Raw genomic sequence first — 17,072 nt, 5'->3', positions numbered from 1 at the left:
CAAAAATATTTCTCATTATATCTGACATTCCCTCCTGCTGTTTTCCTTATTTTCTTGACCGTAGGCCATTTGGCCCATCGAGATGATGTTGGCTCTTCAGTTGAGCTTTCCCATTTTCATTTAAATTTAAAAGTTTGATAAAACATTGGGAACCTCCTGAATTATTCTATTTTGCTCAATCATAGAATCTCGACAGTGCAGAAGGAGGCCATGCAGCCCATCGAGTCTGCACTGACCCCCTGAAAGAGCACCCTACCTTGGGCCATGCCCCCATCCCATCCTCGTAACCCAGTAACCTCACCTAACATTTTGGACACTAAGGCACAATTTTGCGTGACAAATCCACCTAACCGTTCATCTTTGGACTGTGGGAGGAAATCGGAGCTCCCGTGGGAAACCCACGCAGACATGGGGAGAACGTATAAACTCAGTCACCCACCGAGGCCATAATTGAACCCCGGCGTTGAGAGGCAGTAGTGATAACCACTGTGCTACCATGCTGCCCTCAATCTGTTAACAAGAACTGCGCACACTGCATTCATTGCCCATCTGCAGTTTCCCATTGAAGGTAATAATAATACTAAAACTTTTATTAGTGTCACATGTAGGCTTACATTACACTGCAATGAAGTTACTGTGGAAATCCCCAAGTCGCCACACTACGGCACCTCTTCGGGTACACTGAGGGAGAATTCAGAATGTCCAATTCACCTAACAAGCATGTCTTTCGGGACTTGTGGGAGGAAACTGGAGCACCCGGAGGAAACCCACGCAGACATGGGGGGAACATGCAGACTCCTCACAGATAGTGACCCAAGCCAGGAATCCAACATGGGTCCTTGGTACTGTGAAGCCACAGTGCTAACCACTGTACTACTGTGCTGCCCGTGTTTTATTGATCGGAGATATACAGAGATGATTCACTCGAATATGTCTGAACAGAAGTTTTATTCAATACTTCAAAATGTCAGCATTCATGGTTCCAGCTGCTTGCCTACAATTTAATTTCACTTTTTCAGTAACCTCACCCAGACGTAACTCACCATGGTGAGGAGTCAACGGGTGACGAACACACATAATCAAACAGAACAGCTGAATACAGCAGTGCTTTGTCCTAGAACTGTTGTGGCAAGAGCAATCCCTCAGTAGTGTTAGAGAGGAAATTTCAGCTATACCCATATATATATATGTAATTCTGGATTGTGTGTGGTTAGAAATTGGGGATGATCCCATGACAATACTATCAAGAAACTCAAGAGTAGCAAAGTTTGAACGAGAGGAAAGTGGTGTTGAAGTTAACAGATCACTTGCTTTAGTGCATCCTGTACGCTTTTTAAAAATATATATGGTGTACATACTTTTCTTTAACAATTTTGTTCTTCCTCATTAGCCTCTTTGTTAACCTGCTCATCGGAGGTCATTTTGACTTTGGGAAATAATTGGTCTGTAATCGTTATGTATTATTTTTAAAAATCAGGTGTAATGGACAGCTGAATTAATATCATCCATCTTACATAATGGCCCAGAGCCAAAATTGCTCTCACTGTCATAGTGTTTCTGTGTTCAATTCCCAACAAGGGTTTGCTGGATAATGATGGAAGCCTAAACATTTCATTATTAAACCTTCCACACCAGGGGCCTGGACTCACCGGCCTTAACAAGATCTATTGTGGTGCCTTGAAATGTCCAATAACCTGATCACAAATGTAAATTGGTAACCTGGGTGAGGTGGCCAAAGGTGACCAACATTTATTTATAATATTTTCTATCTTATATGCTACAACAACAACAAATTTTATACGACAGTTTTGGGATGAGTTGCATCACTAAATAATCCCTAGACAATTTAAGGAGACACGCTGATGAAGGTAAATCTTCAATAGTCTCTCATACACTCAGCTAAATGATAAGAGCTCTGCCCACACAATAACTCACACACATGCATCACATCCACCCACACATGCATTTCTTGACTCAAAGTGCGCTCAGGTCAGTTGTCGTGCTGAACAATAAATTTGAACAAAATATTTAATTCTGTGGGTCTCACATGTTTTTAAGGTAGGCCTCACCCAACGATAGACGGCCATTTAAGGTTAGGACATTGGTCCTGGTCCTGAAAAAAGCCAAACTCTTACTTCACTTCAGTTCTCTCACTGCCCATTTGATCTCTCTCTTTGCTTGCATGTTTCTCTTTCTCTTTTCCCTTTTAGGGTGTGACTTAATGAGTGTTTCTCGACACCTGCAGAGCAGAGAACGACCCCGTAATGAACCGATGCTCTGATTTTTTTTTTGGGGGGGGGGGTTTGGTCTCAGCAAGGAACGCCTCGTCGAGGCCACACTTACCTTCATTCACTGAGCTTGTCAGTGCAGAATTTTTAAATGCCACCTCGGTCTCCACAATCTCTGGACACCCCTCAGACCGTCCCTCAGAGTGCCCTATATCAACAGGAAGGGGTTCCACTTCCTGAACGTCCAGCTCATGTGCGACCACCACATGAAGATTATGCACTTGCGTGCACGTTGCCAAGCGTGCACGACAGTTACATCCTACAGCAGTCAGACATCCCCGGCCTCTTCGAGAACTACCCCAGGATGGCCAGTTGGCTCTTGGGAGATAAGGGGTAACCGCTGAGGACCTGGCTAATGACACCTGTGCAGAGGCCACTAATTGATGTGGAGACATGATACTATGAGGCCATGCGGCCACCCAGGCTGTCATCGAGCAGTGCGGATCTGATTCCTCGACTCCTCTGGTAGAGAATTGAAGAAGAAATCCAGGACCTCCGTGCCTGGGAGGCTGGGGCAGGGGATTGGTGGTCGGCCTAAATTGCGGAAGAAAATGCCAGAGGTGTCATATTTCTCGGGTGCACTATTTTGTAATGCTGTACATATGTGTCCCCACCTGCTCCTAGCCCCGATGTTGCTGCCCCACCTTCCCCATCTCTCCAAACCCCTCCACCACCCCTTCCCCCCTCATCCCACCTTCGCCCTGGCGTTCACCTCGGGACGGAGGGGCAGCTGGATTGAGCCCCAACTACCCCTGCGTCATTTGGCTCTGCCAGCCCTGGCGACTCCCCAATGTCTGCAGCATGGTGTCGAACGCACTCGGTGATACTCCACAGTGACTGTGAAATACTCTGGATTGCCCCGGCATTGCCCACCTGCAACTGGGACATGCCCAGCAGCACCTGGAAACGTCCCCTGGTGAGTCGGACATGCTGCTGGGGCACTGAGCTATGGCCGTCACTGACTGAACCACGCCTTTGACACCTCCACTCATGCAGTTGACATTGTGCACCAGGCTTCCAATGCGGTCACCACCCTAGCACTGTTGGCCTCAGTGCCACGTATTGCTGGCACAATCACCTGTGCCCGAATCCTCCGAGACTCCTCCAATCGCCTATGGACCTGCTGGAATGTCAGTGACATCCCACTCCGAATATCACGGCCACACCCTATCAGCTCCGGGTAAACCTCGTCCAGAGGCTCAGCATCAGGCTGGGACCCAGCTGGGTCCTGGGATACAGCAGACCTCCGATTTCTGTCTCACCTGGGCGTTCCTGCCTCCACCTGATGTGTATCAGCAACTGTGAGGTGCTCATCAGAATGTGCCCCAGAAGCCTAACCACTACTGAAGCCCACCGAGGTGTGTATCTCTGCACTCGTGGAGGGTGGGGTTGCCAGCTGTGCTGCGAATACGGTGGTCATCCTAGAGCTCCCGAACAAGATGTTATCATGGGAGGCAAGGGAGGGGGGGGGAATCATCCCAGATGGCTGGCACCGTCGGATGGAGATCCTTCGGGGGAATGGACATGTGGTCAATGGAAGGGATGGGTCAGTCTGTGTGGATTAGCAATTCATGTGTGACAAGTCATCTGGTGGGGGGCCGGTAGACCCTCGCCTCTGTGGCATACGCCAACCACTATGTTGGTGACCGTTCACTCTTAGGCGACCCCCTTGACCTCCAGAGCCTATTCCTACTAAGGGGTGAGGACTCTGATGTCCAGCACCCCGATGTCACCCTGCGCCCTGTCCCGCCTGTTGCGGGTCAACTTCTCCTGCGGGGACATGGGGAGAGCATCGTGAGCCACACTCTTTGTTCATCGCGGTGGGAGGGGGGGGGTGGATACAGGGGGAATGGGGGGGATGGGGGATGCAGCCTGGGTGGCACTGCTGGACATGAGTGAGCTGGGACACAGTACTTTGCTGGGCATGCTCTTGGGGAGGGGGCGGGGTGGTGGGGGGCTGGTGCCAACACACCCATGCGGCCTAGTGGGGGTCAATGATCTTCTTACAGCACTGGATGCCGGTCCTCCTGGTGATATTCCGCAAGCTGATGGTCGCTGCCACTTCCTCACAGGAGACACTGGCTGCCCTGTGGCTGACCCTCCGAGCCCCTCGGGGGAACAAGGCATCGACTCAATGGGCCGAATGGCCTCCTTCTGCACTGTAAATTCAATGATAGTCTATGATTAATCTAGGACAAAGGTTCGGCACAACATCGTGGGCCGAAGGGCCTGTTCTGTGCTGTATATTTCTATGTTCTATCCCATCTGGTCTCGACCGTGTCCAACAATCTGGCGAGGTTGGCATCGTCGAATCGTGGGGATGGTCTCCTCGGTGGCATGGTTGCGAGATGTGTGGGTTCTACTCTGCAAGATCGGTTTAAGTGCTACAATCTCTTGTTGGCGGAAAGCTGGTGAGCGCGGTCCTGGCAAATCAGCCAGCGGGACCATTATTTGTGGCCTGATGCCCGGGAGGGCCTTATTAAGTGGACCAATTAGCATTTGATACCAGTGACGGCGTCGCCGAGTGGAGCGCCGGGAAGCCTGCGGCAGTTCCCATTCGCTACCACACTTAGAAATTCTTCCATTAAATGACACCCATTATTTTTTAAACTTACAAAAAGGACTGTCGCTGGAATTATTTAATTTGGGACAATCACCCTGAGGGTAAGAAAATACACATACAATGGACATTGATTGCAGACAATAGGAAAACACATAAATTCTGTCCATGGCAATGAGTTGTTTTTTGGAACTAAACGCTGGAAAGAGAGTTGGTGTGATTCCCCGGTCCTCCAGTCACGTGTTTCTCGACGCCGCCGTTCTCCAGCGGCGGGATTCTTTCTTCCCGCCACTTGTCAACAGGATTTCCCATTGAAGCCACCCACACTGTCGGGAAACCCGCGAGCAGGGCTGTGCTGCCAGCGGGAAAAGAGAATTCCAACGGTTGGAGAACTCCAGCCAGTGTTAGTGTGAGTGAAAGAGAGGGAAAGAGAGAGAGAGAAAGAGAGAGATAGTCTGAATGTGTGAGAGAGACCAAGGGTAAGATAACCTGCTCTTGCTCTATAAGTTATTGGTCAATTAATAAAATCTCATTCTTTGAATTTATGTTTTGAAGCTGCCCTTTCTGCAATTTCACCTAATGAGCAATCATTGAGAAAGTAAGCGTGTTGTGTTGGAAATTCAATTCACTCCTTTTCCCATTACTGGGATATTTTCCAACTTCACACTTAAAAAGAGGTATGTCACCTATTAGGGTGAGAGTAACTGTTACTCCAGCATCGACCGCGTGGGCTAAATGGCCTGTTTCTGTGTAATGTATCCTATGTAAAAATAGCCCCTTTGAAAACGAAAGCAAGAATCCTCGGCAGTGAGTGTAGATTAGCTCAGTTTTATTTTCAATACCAACTCGCAACACAACCATCGAAGGAAAGTGAACGAGAAGCAGCAAAATCAGATTGTGGCAAAGTAAATGGAAACAAGAGGCTGACGAGAACTCTGCGCTATAGCATCCTGTACAAAATTGAAACATTAACATTCTATCAACAGAAACCACGCTGATAATTAGGAAGCTGCAACGTACAGAATTCAGGCGGCACGCAAAGTGAAAAGCACTTGAAACACAAATTGACAGCTAGCAAACACCACACCATAAACCTCCCTCCACAATCTCTCAACAGCAAATGGTGACAGGGCACTCAGGGTTCTACATCTGCAGATGCACGACAGGAGTTAGTCATATCCATTTCGTAAAACTTTCACCTAAACAAAGCAAAATCTCGGTCATGAAACCATACTTCCACGTAACCCGCCCATAATAAAGAAAAGTTGTCATAATCAAAACTTATGTTTCGAACAATTCTGTTATCGGCGAGGTGTTTTCGGAACCCCAAAATGTATCCTGGAGTTCAACCAACCTCTCCCTTTAATGTATTTCTTGCTTTTCCGAGCACATGGCTTTTCCCCTAGGTGTGGTATTACAATTATGGACACGTGGGTTTTTAAACACAAAACACTGTTTATTCCATGAACTCAACTTAACATCTTAAATAAACATTGGATCTCTTAACACCCCTTACTTCAAAGAGAACTCAGAAAATACTGCAACAGTAAATAACTCCTTAAAATGTTCCTTCAAACTTCCAAGAGACTTAACACCTTTAAACAGTATCACATCAGGTTAAAGGATATATATATTTTCTGTAGAATGGCAGAGATATATTACCTTGGGTGACTTCAGCTCCAGCACCTTGCTTTCTTCCTGCAAAACTCTCTGGAAACACACAGACACACCCCAAGCTGCTTTCTCAAACCTGGCTTTCTCCCTTCAAGCACTCACAGCAAACCAGAACTTCTTAAGCTGCTGTCTCAAACTGGCTTTCTACTTTTACACTGCTCACAGCAAAACAGCCAGGCACTTTGAAACTGCTCTCAGCAAAACCAGCCAGGCACTTCTTTAAATTGCAAAACCAAACTGCAAAATGGCTGAACTGAGCTGAGCTCCACCCACTCTATGACATCACTGTTTTCTTAAAGGTACATTGCTTAAACATCCAGTTCTTAAAGGCACTCTCGCATGACAATTCCCACAGAAGATCTATCTTCACATTGTTACATTTCACAGCCAGCATCAAGACAGCTGGGTCACTATCTTGAATTGCAGGCCTGTCCTGTTCCTCTGCAACATCCATACACCATGAGAGATAGTCCACAGTTCAACTGTTAGAATACCAGTATGATGGTAGATCTCCCACTGCTGGTGCTTCAGGCATTAATATTGTTTTTGTTCAAAAATTATTATTAACACTAACGCACACCAGTGCAAAACCCTATTTGTTTTCCATAGAAAATAGGATGGACCATCCAGCCCTTCAAACCTGCTCTGCCATTCAATATGATCATGGCTGACCCTCCATCTCAACAGCATATTCACACACTCCCCCCCCTACCCCTTTGTAATGTTCTTGTGGGATGGCCTGATTTATATTCTAAGAACACTTGCAGCTAAAGCTATAAATGATTTATTAACATTAACTGTGGGTCAAATACATATAAACAACTGGTTAATAATAGTATGAACATGCACAAGCAACCTCTCTCCCAGCTCCACGGTCAGTCTGAGGTCATCTGACTCTAACATTCACTTATATTCTAATGAGACTCCAAGTGGTCAGTCGGTGAATTACAACATAACCATGATATCACTACATCCCCTCTCCTTCGAAGGAATAAATTAATACATTATCATCAGTATATTTACATGTGCTATCATTAGCCTGTGAGTCTAAGAGTATTAATTTTTTCTTTAAAATTTTAAAACTGGTTTAACAAATATCTATATATTACACAAGAACGGCAAGCATAGTATGTATAAATAGTCCAAATCTACAGATTGAGTCGATCAGATTTTCTTCTGTCTCAGGTTGATCTTCTTAAAGTTTGACCTTGCTGCTCAGAATTTGTAGATTCAATGTTCTCCATGACATCCTCATGCTCCGGAACTGCTGAACTATCTGACACTGCAGCTGACATTAATTCTGACATAGATTCGTCATCCATCACGTTGTTGTGAAAGTCTTCTCTGGTTTTCAAACAAAGCCATGCGCAATGATTTCTTCTTAAAACCAACCCTTCCTCCGTCTGTACATTGTAGGAACGAGGTGCTACTTCTTCAAGTACAATAACTTTTCTCAGCCAATTGCCAAAATCTTTATTATTACAATGTCATCACTGCTCAGAGGTGATAAAGTTCTAGACACTGTCATAGAACTCCCTTTGTTTTGCCTTAATATTTTGCATTTCCTGTAGTACCGCTGCATTCTCCTTCTTTTTCAAGAAGTGAAGTGTGGTATGCAACCTTCTATCCATGAGTACTCTGCTGGTGATCCACCATGTGACAATGGTAACAGTTTGTCATGTGATTTCGTGAGATATGGGCCAGATTGGCTGACATTGCTTTCTGTAATGATTGTTTTACAACATGCACACTTTTTTCATTAAGATCTTTGGGATCCATGTCTATAATAATAATAATCTTTATTATTGTCACAAGTAGGCTTACATTAACACCACAATGAAGTTACTGTGAAAAGCCCCTAATCGCCACTTTCCGACGCCTGTTCGGGTACACAGAGGGAGAATTCAGAATGTCCAATTCACCTAACAGCATGTCTTTGGGGACTTGTGGGAGGAAACCGGAGAACCTGGAGGAAACCTACACAGACACGTGGAGAACGTGCAGACTCCGCACAGACAGTGACCCAAGCGGAGCGTCACCATTTTCTTGTTTCACACATACCATGTAATTTACCCCCTTGGTAGGTTCTTCAATCTTCTTGATAACTTGTAGTTTTGTATCTGATACGAGTGGGAGGGTAGAAATGAGATTGACATGCAGATCTACATCTTCACAATTTCACGACTAATCATTTGTATTGGTGCTTTAGATAATGCATCTTCTTTAAATTGTATCTCGTTGACGAATGGTAGTGCACTAAAATCAATGAACACATTGCTGAATTTGCTGATAATGTTCTCAGAATCGTTGGAGTTTTGATCCAATTCTTTGTGGATGCTATATACCAACTGCACTAGACCTAATTCTTCACAGGACTGATCACCTAATAATAAATCCAATAAATTATGATATTGGATAAAATAAAGACAGAATAAACTGTGTTCTTCACTACCAAACTCAGATCACAAGCACCATAACATTTAATGCTTGAACCATTATAATCCCTCAGAGATATTTTGTGATTTCTTCTAATCGATTGAATTTTTAGATTTTTAAAATCAGTCATGCTGATTAAATTGACTTTGGCACCAGTGTTTAACTTCAATTGGACCACTGTACCGTTCACTTCAAGTGGTAGCAGCAATTTGTCCTCATCATTCATTTTAAATGGAGCATCAGTTTGCATTTTTTTAAGCGCTGGAGAATTTTTTGATGTCTCCAAAAAATTCTCCTTCTGGGTTATTACTGCAACAAATTATGATGTTTTATCATTAGAGACTGTGTCTTCCACTGTGCTGACTGATCTGGGGTGGAACTTAGAGTAACAATTCTGAGCAAAGTGATTTTCTTTCCTTTTCATCTGGAACAAAAGCTGCCAAATGCTGGACAGTGCCTTAATTTGTGCCTTTGGTCACATCTTTTACACATAAATACTTTGCCCCAATCTTTAACCTGTTTGTGGGTGTGCAAGGAGCTGCAGGAACTTTCCCGCTTTTTTAAAGTTTCCCGCCATTTTGGAAATAGGGCAGTAACCAGAGTGCCCCAAGAAGCCGATGCCATTACTGAGAAACATTACTGAAAAGCTGTGCTGCTAGTTCGTGGGCCTTGTAAATCTTAACTGTTTGTCCAAGGATAGCTCCGATTCCCTCAGTCTATTTTAATTCACACCAAACACAATTTGGTCCGGAATCATGGAAGATTCCACCACAGAAAAGTTACAGGTTTTAGCTTTTAACTTTAAATCAGTGATGAAATGATCTATGGACTCTTATCTCATAGAATTTACAGTGCAGAAGTCCTCTGTCCTCTATAAATGTGATCTAAACACATAGCATTCATAAACTTAATTCTTCCTGGGGGGCGCAAATTTCATCAAATCTTCGAATTACTTCGTTAACATTTTTGTTATCTTCATCGTTTGCAAATTTAAATGTATTAAACACAGCTAACCATACAAGCTGTGGGCCCTGCCACTGTTAGGAGCATCGCTAACTTACGTGAATCTGATTGATCTCCTAAATTTACTGCAGTAAGAAACAGATTAAATTGTTGTTTAAACACACGTCAGTTGCTGTCCACATGACCATGAAATCTGAGACTCATTAGTGGCTTCAACAGCTCCATGTAATTTATTCTTACAGTCTGAAAAATCTTCAAATCTCTGTGGACCTCGTGGCAGGCCTCACTCGATAATGTGATAGTTTCTTCTCACTATCCAGTCCTGGTACCATGTAATGTCAGATGGCCTCATTTATATTACAAGAACACTTGTAGCTAAAGCTGTCATAATATCCACTCATGTATATAATGAGATGCAGATAGGCAGTGATTGACACACAGGATGACCAGTAAGCACACAACACAGTGCAGCCAATCACCAGACAGGACACTACCACTATAAAGCCAGAGGGCACTAGGTTTCCAGCTCTCTCGGGACCCAGCCACTGAGACAGTCAGAGTCCACGAGCTAGCAAGTGCAAACACCATGCGGTAGCTAGTAAGTCTGGTCAGGCTACTACAAGGTCTCCAGTCAGTTCAGTATAGTGTCGACCCACAGCTGAATATGCATATCAGTTCTATCATTGAAAAAAACAGTGTTGGATCTTCTTCAGTGTTAGACGTCTGTTTCTAGCTTCCCTGCATCGCGTGCAGTCCACATCGAACCTACCTGCCTAACACATTAAAAGCTATAAACAATTTATTAACATTAACTGTGGGTCAAATATATAATAACAACAGATGAATAATAGTATGAACATACACAAGCAACCTCTCTCCCAGCTTCTTAGTCAGTCTGAGGTCACCTGATTCTCATATTCACTTATATGCTAATGAGACTCCTTGTGGTCAGTCGGTGAATTACAACACAACCGTGATATCACTACACCTTTGACACTTTTAGAATCTAGGAATCTATCTGTTTCCTTCTTAGATTTATTCAGTGACTTGGCACTGCAGCACGGTAGCACAGTGGTTAGCGCAATTGCTTCACAGCTCCAGGGTCCCAGGTTCGATTCCCATCTTAGGTCACTGTGCGTAGTCTGCACATTCTCCTCGTATGTTCGTGGGTTTCCTCTGGGTGCTCCGCTTTCCTCCCACAGTACAAAGGTGTGCAGTTGTGGGGGATTGGCCATGATAAATTGTCCTTAGTATCCAAAAGAAAAAGGTTAGGTGGGGTTGCTGGGTTACAGGGATAGGGTAGAGGCATGGGCTTAAGTGGGGCACTCTTTCCTGAGGGCCAGTGCAGACTCGATGAGCCAAATGGCTTCCTTCTGCACTGTAAATTCTATAATTCTATGATTGTCCTCCACAGCCTTCTGTGGTAGATAATTCCACAGGTTCCCCTACCCACTGAATGAAGAAGTTTTGAATCACTACTTGCAGAAGGAGGCCCATCAAGTCTGCACCAACCATTTGAATGAGCACTCTGCCCATGTCTACCCTACTCTATCACCATAGCCTAGCCTGCACATCCCTGCATACTGAGGGGAAATTTAGCACAGCCAACCCACCTAACCTGCTCATCTTTGGACTGTGGGAAGAAACCGGAGCTCCTGTAGGAAACCCACGCAGACACGGGGAAACCATATAAACTCAAAACACGCAGTGACCCAAGGCCGGAATTGAAGCCGGGTGCCTAGAGCTGTGAGGCAGCCGTGCTAACCATTGTGCCGCCATTTCTCTTCACCTCAGTCCTAAATGACCTACCCCATATCTTGAGACTGTGACCTATTGCTCTCGGCCCTCCAGCCAGAGGAAACAACATCCAGTCTGTCCAGCCCAGTCAGAATTTTATACATTTCAATTAGATTCCTCTTATGTTTCTAAATCCCAGTGAATACAGGCCCAGTCAACCCAATCTCACCTCATATGAGAATTCTGCCATCACAGGAATCAGTCTGCTGAACCTTTGCTGCACTCCCTCTCCTTCCCTTTCTTAGATAAGGAGACCAAAACTGCACACAATACTCCATGTACAGCCTCACCAAGGCTCTGTACAGCTGCAGTAAGAATACCTGTACTCAAGTCCTCTTGCAATGAAGGCCAACATACCATTTGCCTTCCTAACTGCTTGCTGTGAAAGTCGCCATAGTCCCAGGCGACCATCAGCTGCTCTCCCTTTTGAGAGAGAGAGACCTGACTGATGGTGATTTAATCTGAGTCACCACACCTCAGGTGAGGGTCAAGGTTGCGAAACGTGCGGCCTTCATGGTAACCTCAACCAGTAGGGGAATTGAACCCACGCTGTTGGCATCACAAACTAGCCATCCAGCCAACTGAGCTAATCGACCTCCCCACTAGCTGTACCTGCATGCTTGCTTTCAGTGACTGGTGTAAACGGACTCCCTTTGTACGTCAACATTTCTCAATCTATCACCATTTAAATCATACTCTGCCGTTCTGTTTCTCTATACGAAGTGGATAACTTACATTTATCCATGTCGGACTGCATTGGAAAAGATTTTACTGCTGCTGTGTCCATGTTAAGACGAGAAGTCTGTCCACTCCAATCTATTTATGTTCTTACTTTGAACTTGTCTCAACATTCTTGAAAACCGGAGATCAAATGAAATGGCATAACTTGGTTAATATTTAAAAACAGCATTAGTCAGAAACTCCCAATTCTGCTTACATTCAAGGCTATTACGAAAGATCTGCTTCAAACTGATTATCTAATTTACACATCATTAGACAGTGATTTTTAAAGTAATAACTCCAAACTATTTGTAAAATCGACACTTCATTAAAGAAACATCTGCAAAGCCTAATACTACACAACCACACAATTTACCTCTGACCAAAAAAAACGATTTCACCCATCTTAATAGCCACTTTTGTTTTCGCAGCTAATGGTGTGAAATCAGCTGCAGCAAATCACAGTCTCACTCAATGTGAGCATAGGTATGTGTGTGTACACTTCACAAATATGTGTCACATGGCAGCTGACAGAGCCTCAACTGGTATATTGCAGGAGACTGTGAAGTTTAACTTGGACCCAGACGCAGTGATAATGGAGCTCACTGTTCAGGAGCGGTATTGTAGCAATTCAATTGTCATGTCCTTCAACCGGTCATTATGAGTGCATACCATGAGGTTAGAAAGGGACTGTTGATTGACTCTCCGGTACCCTGGACATTATTTGTCACTCAACCAGCATCAATAAAACAGATCTGGTTGTTATCACAATGCTATATGTGGGTCTTGCTGTGCGCAAAATACCTGCGGTATTTCCTATAACAGTGAGTACACTATTAAAAACATTTAGTTTGGCAGTAAAGCAATTTGGGCTGTCCGGAGATTGTGAAAGGTGCTGTATAAATGTAAGGTTTATTTAAAAATCATCCAGATTCAAAACGTTAGCTCCCTTTTCTCTCCACAGATGCTGCCAGACCTGCTGGGATGGTCCGGTATTTTCTGGTTTTATATTCAGTTAAAGAATGGCCTCAGCAGCCAGCCCTACTTCCTGGCCTGTCCCACACCCGCCACAGGAGTGTCGTGTTATTCACCCTGGGGTAACACGGACTGCAACATGATGCAGTGAAATGATCAAGCATACACCAAACGTAGGCGTTGGTTCAATAAGATTTATTGAACTTCAGTTACGAAGCACACAGCTGCCTGTGGGTTGACTCTCTACTACTCTAAGTAAACTAACATTAACTAGCTAGACCAGGCTAGCTCTGATCCATGTGTAGAAGGTGTTGAATGATTTGAACACCCTGACTGTCACTACAGTTGTCACCAGTGGAAAGAGGGAGAGTGCCAATGCCTTGTGTGTTTTATAGTTGGAAGCCCCCCTCTGGTGTTCTGTCTGGTGATTGGTCGTGTGCTGTTCTGTATGTTGAGCGGCTCACCTTGGTGTCTGTCATTACCTGCTTTTACCTCATGATGTGCATGGGTGCATATTATGTCATCCCCCCCTTTTTAAAAAAATTGTCGGCTGCTTAGAGCATATACGACATATTTACAAAAGTAACTATATACAGCAATTGGTGAGTGAATGGATATGTACATGTAAGGTGTCTAGCGTGCAGAAACATAACAGTATTTATACAAAGGAACTATTTATAAGTCCAGTCGTTGGGGCTGTCGTCGGATTCGTATGGACCGCCTGAGAGGTGGAGGCGGGGACGATAGTGTCTTGACGGGTTGGCATGCAGCCAGATTGGTGGCCTCATGGAGCGAGGTGTCCGGATAAGGCAGAACGACATCTGAGAACGTGAGATCCGGTGGTGGGCAGGCAAGTCTGCGTAGTGCCCTTCTGTTGCGCCTGACAGTAGATCCATCAGCCATGCGAACCACAAACAACCTGGGAGCAGCCTGTCGAACAACAACAGCTGGAGCTGACCAGCCTCAACCAGGCAACTTGATGCAAACAGCGTCCTTCGGAAAGAGCACGGGCAGATCAGTAGCATGATCATCATATGTTAGCTTTTTCCGGGTTCTGATCTGCTGTATCTTTTGCAGCACTGGAAGGTGATCCAGGTCAGGTACATGAATGGCCGGAACAGTAGCCCTCAGGATCAGGTTCCAAATCCAGCAGCCCTTGCTGCACACTTCGAACGCGTCTGCGTTGGAACTGGGATCGCTGGCCCCCTATCGGAGGTGCAGACCTGCACAAAGCCGCTTAATGGCCAAGCTTCTTGCAGTTGAGACATCGCCTGCCTCTTGCAGGGCATTGCCGCTTTAAATGGCCGGTGCTGCAGTTGGGGCACGTCATCACGTCGACGTTGTGACGCTCAGTACGTCGTCGCACATGTGCAGTGCGGTCAGCCGCCGCTCGCACCTGCTCAGTGTAGTCTTCAGCCGCTTCGTTCTCCCGGCCATGGTGCGCATGCATGGGACCCCTGGAAAAGTGCGCGAAATGGCCGCCTTCATCGATGCTCAGGCGCCGCATTCGGGCGATGGCCTGTACACTCTCAGCCTCGATGGAGGCAAGATGGTCCTGCTCTGCCGACTTCAGGCGGGAATAGCAACTTTTTGCCTGTTCGTGGACTTTGCATGTCTCGATGGCCACTGGCAGGGTCATATTTTTTATTTTTAGGAGCTGCTCCCGCAGGGCGTCGGAGTGGACGCCAAACACGATCTGATCCCTGATGAGGGAGTCAGCGATGTCACCGAAGTTGCAGGATTGCACTAGAATGCGAAGGTGAGTGAGAAAAGACTGGAAAGGCTCATCCTTACCCTGAAGGCGCTGCTGGAAGACATAACGCTCAAAGCTTTCATTCGTTTCGACCTCACAGTGATTGTCGAATTTGGCTAAGACGGTCTGAAACTTGGTCTTGTCCTCACCGTCGACAAAAGTGAGCGAATTGAAGATTTGCAAGACCTGGTCCCCCGCAGTCGACAGTAGCAGCACGACTTTTCGGGCACCGGACGCACTTTCAGGCCCGAGGCCTCAAGGTATAGACTGAATTTCTGCTTGAAGACCCGCCAGTTGACGCCAAGGTTCCCGGAGATCCGGAGCTGTGCAGGTGCCTGGATCTTTTCCATGCCGCTGGAATGCAGTTGCTGGTCGTCAGTGAATTTTCGAAGGTAGATTACTTAGAAACAGTAACCACTCCTGGTATCATGTTGAGTTATTCACCCTGGGGTAACATGGACTTCAACACGATGCAGTGAAATGATCAAGCATACACCAAACATAGGCGTTGGTTCAATAAGATTTATTGAACTTCAGTAACAAAGCACACAGCTGCCTGTGGGTTGACTCTCTACTACTCTAAGTAAACTAACATTAACTATCTAGACCAGGCTAGCTCAGATCCACATGTAGAAGGTATTGAATGATTTGTACACCCTGACTGTCACTACAGTTGTCACCAGTGGAAAGAGGCGGAGTGCTGATGCCTCATGTGTTTTATAGTTGGAAGTCCCCTCTGGTGTTCTGTCTGGTCATTAGTTGTGTTCTGTTCTGTATGTTGATTGGCTCACCTTTGTGTCTGTCACTGCCTGCTTTTACCTCATGATGTGCATGGGTGCATATTATGACAAGGGGATCCTCGGGCTGATTGGAAAACACCAGCTGGCCTCTGATAATTAGGAACATAGGGATTAGGAGCTGAAGTAGGCAATTCAGCCCTTTGAGCCTTCTCTCCCATTCAATAAGATCATGGCTGACCTCTTCCTGGTCTCAAACCCACCTCCCTTCCTGTTTCCCATATGCCTTTAACTGTCATTAATTTGATATTAATTTACCTTAATTGGGAACCTTCTACTTCATTGCCACGTGTAAATATGGCCGAAGGGCAGGCAGATGGCAGCAAACTAGGACACTGGCTGGCAGCATGGATTTATGCTCCTGCCGACCTCTGTTTCCACCAACTTATTGGCAGGAAACCTTTGCCCTCTCTTTCAATGCAGCACTGCATAAAGTCATATTGGGCTGGATTTTACACAGTTAGGGCATAATGCTAAACCGGCTCCAACCACTACCATGCCCTCACTCCCACCATCCACATCCACCATGCACAGAAGGAAATTCAGTCCCAAACTTTTAAAAAGCCTGTCCTGCAGTAATAATCCTCTGAGGGTGGTAAAATCAAGCTCAGGCCATTATTTCCGTCCTTACGTGGACAGGAGGCTTTACTTTTGAGAGTTGTCAGCCAATCTGATTGCTCAGCTGCACTCACAATGTTGCAAATGCCATAGCTCAGTTGTGGACACTGCCAGGACTTCAAGGATATGCAGGGAGAAGAGTGCTGGCCTTTGGAAACAAGCAAGTCCAAGCAAGACAGGGAGGGACTGCAGAGGGGGGGGGGGGAAGGGGAATGAGGAGTTGCATTTTGGAGGGTCAATGGGGAGGAATAAGGTGGGGAGAGGTTGACATCTTGAGGGATGCCCGATGCGCACAGGACACCCCCGATTGATAAGCACTTGCTGTTAATAATACATTCTTGCTTGGAAACCTAGGGGAGGACCTGGGATTGAACAGTTTACCTTCACTGGGAACACATTAAAAAAAAGTTTCATTGAAGTATCTACCCAGCTATCATAAGAAAGCATTTCAAAATATTACTGTGAAAAAAACACTGCTTACATCAATCACC

Source organism: Scyliorhinus torazame, chromosome 21 (genome assembly GCF_047496885.1).
Source record: "Scyliorhinus torazame isolate Kashiwa2021f chromosome 21, sScyTor2.1, whole genome shotgun sequence".
NCBI lineage: Eukaryota > Metazoa > Chordata > Chondrichthyes > Carcharhiniformes > Scyliorhinidae > Scyliorhinus > Scyliorhinus torazame.
The sequence above is the reverse complement of the archived record's forward strand: the minus strand, read 5'-3'. Positions refer to the sequence as shown.